We start from the raw sequence: 2,893 nt of genomic DNA on the forward strand, positions 1-2,893 counted from the left end.
GGATCTTACCAGCAGTTGGGGGGGGTGCTCTGCCATGCAGGAGGATGCCTTGTAAAATGAGGTGCCTTTCCTGCAGGCTTGAGGGGGCTCCCTCCTTGGTGGGCAATTTGTGGCCCATGGAGGACCTCCACTGGGAACAACTTTACCCCCCGGGACACCCCTCCCCCTGGACTGAATGACCATCCCCCCTCGTCGCGGCCTTCCGGACTGGCCCCGGCAACTCCGCCTCACCTACATCTGGTCTGGGGTATCACTGCTGGGTCTGGGTCCGAGGCCTCTGCAGCACTGGCACTGGCCACTGCTTAAAGGGACAGGGATCCCGCCTCCTAAAACCTTGACACAAAAAGACCGGAGGACCACTCTGGGATAGGGGTGGTGAAAGGCAGAGACGGGATCACCCCACCCTTTTGGCCCGGCGCTGGGAGCCCACCTCCAGCACAAAATCCAGCCCACTAAGAGCAATGCAGTGAAAAACTGCACTGCAGCCCCAGACACTGTTCCATGGAATTTAGGGCACATCCCCAAACCTGTGATCTTCTTGCAAGCAAAATTGCCTGATACAGCCATACCAGTGTAGCAAGACTCTAAGGCGGGGTAAGAAGCTATTCCACAAAAAACAGAGGGCATAATTTTGATTCTGTGTGACAGTGTAAAATGGGTTTAAGTGAATCAGCAGCCTATTTTACATCTGTCCTGACTTTAATTCTATTGAAGGCAAAATTACCCTCCAATGAGTTACAGGAGAGTTTCTACTATGATGTTCCTTAACCTGATCCAGGATCTGACAGTGCCTGAAACACTCCAATGAATATTTCTCGTCCGTATTTACCGTGGAGAAGGTCATGGAAACTAGTGAGTTCAAGGGAGGGAACACCGATATCCTGGAGCATATCAACATTACAAAGGAGGAGGTGTTGGAGGTTTTGAAGTGCATTAAGGTGGATAAATCCCCAGGGCCTGACCAGGTGTATCTTAGGATGCTGTGGGAAGCAAGGGAGGAGATTGCTGGGGCCCTGGCAGAGATTTTTGTATTGTCGTTAGCATGGGTGAGGTAGACTGGAGGATAGCTAATGTTGTGCCTTATTTTAAGAAGGGCAGCAGGGATAAGCCAGGGAACTCCAGGCCGGTGAGCCTTACATCAGTGGTGGGGAAGTTATTGGAAGGGATTCTGAGAGACAGGATTTATATGCATCTGCGTCTGATTAGGGATAGACAGCTTGGCATTGTAGGCTGGTCCAGAAGGTTCGAACACATGGGATCCAGGGTGAGCTAGCAAATTGGATACAAAATTGGCTTGGTGATAGGAGGCAGAGGGTGGCAGTGGAGGGTTGTTTTTCAGATTGGAGGCCGGTGATCAGTGGTGTGCCACAGGGATCGGTGCTGGGCCCTCTTTTATTTGTCATATATATTGGTCACTTGGATGTGAATATAGGGGGCATGATTAGAAAGTTTGCAGATGACACCAAAATTGGTGGTATAGTGGAGAGTGAAGAAGGTTGTCTAAGGTTACAACAGGATGTAGATCAACTGGGAAAGTGGGCAACGGAATGCAAATGGAATTTAACGCAGACAAGTGTGAAGTGATGCATTTTGGGAAGTTAAACAAGGGCAGGACATATACAGTGAATGGCAGGGCCCTGGGGAGTGTTGTTGAGCAGACAGACCTTGGGGTGCAAGTACATAGTACCCTGAAAGTAGCAACACAGGTCAACAGGGTGGTGAAGAAGGCATATGGCATATTTGCCTTCATCGGCCGAGGCATTGGGTACAAGAGTTGGGACATCATGTTACAGTTGTACATACCGTTGGTTAGGCTGCATTTGGAGTACTGTGTGCAGTTCTGGTCGCCACACTACAGGAAAGATGTGATTAAGCTAGAGAGGGTGTAGAAAAGATTCACAAGGAAGTTGCCTGGTTTGGAGGGCTTGAGTTATAAAGAGAGATTGGGTAGGCTGGGTCTGTTTTCCCTGGAGTGAAGGAGGCTGAGAGGGGACATGATAGAGGTGTATAAAATTATGAGAGGCATAGATAGGGTAGATAGCCAGAGTCTGTTTCCCATGGTAGGGGTAACTAAAACTAGAGGGCATAGATTTAAGGTGAGAGGGAGGAGGTTTAAAGTGGATCAAAGGGGTAAATTTTTCACACAAAAAATAGTGGGTATCTGGAATGAGCTTCCAGAGGAGGTGGTGGAGGCAGGAACAGTAGCGACATTTAAGAGGCATTTGGACAGGTACTTGAATGAGCAAGGCATAGAGGGATATGGAATTAATGCAGGCAGATGGGATTAGTATAGATAGGCATTATGGTCGGCATGGAGGCATTGGGCCGAAGGGCCTATTTCTATGCTGTACGACTCTATGACTCTAATCGCAGAAAAACTGAATCTGGCTGTTTATTGATTAATGATTCCATTTGGGCCTGAGCAGGAACCAATGTTGAAATGGTTCCACATGAATCAGTTAAAAACTGTAAAGAAAGAATGCTAAACTTTGTTTTCTTTTGTTACAAAGGGAAACAAGATGAAGTGCCTGCCAGTGTTCTACCTCTTACTTGTAATTGCAACTGACAGTCTGGGACAATTGCAGAGAGGTCACTCTGCATCCTGGTCAGGAGCAAGCAGGAAAAACGTTGACTGGAACTGTTATGTTTATGCTGGGTTATTGGGTTTACTTTGTAATATCTGATTTAACTCAGAGCAATGCAGATATCACAGGAGTGTTAAAGAACCAACTGGTTTATTACAAGACATTAACTACAAAGATCCTTGCAGGATTACAGGACAATCAGTGCAATGTGCTCTGCAGAAGCTTCCAGCTGTGTGTCTGTCTTCGTTTCATTTTTGCTCTGCAGCGCCATCCGGAGGCAATCAAAGACAGTGAACACAGATCGTGGA

This window comes from Heterodontus francisci, unplaced genomic scaffold (assembly GCF_036365525.1).
Source record: "Heterodontus francisci isolate sHetFra1 unplaced genomic scaffold, sHetFra1.hap1 HAP1_SCAFFOLD_96_1, whole genome shotgun sequence".
Taxonomy (NCBI): domain Eukaryota; kingdom Metazoa; phylum Chordata; class Chondrichthyes; order Heterodontiformes; family Heterodontidae; genus Heterodontus; species Heterodontus francisci.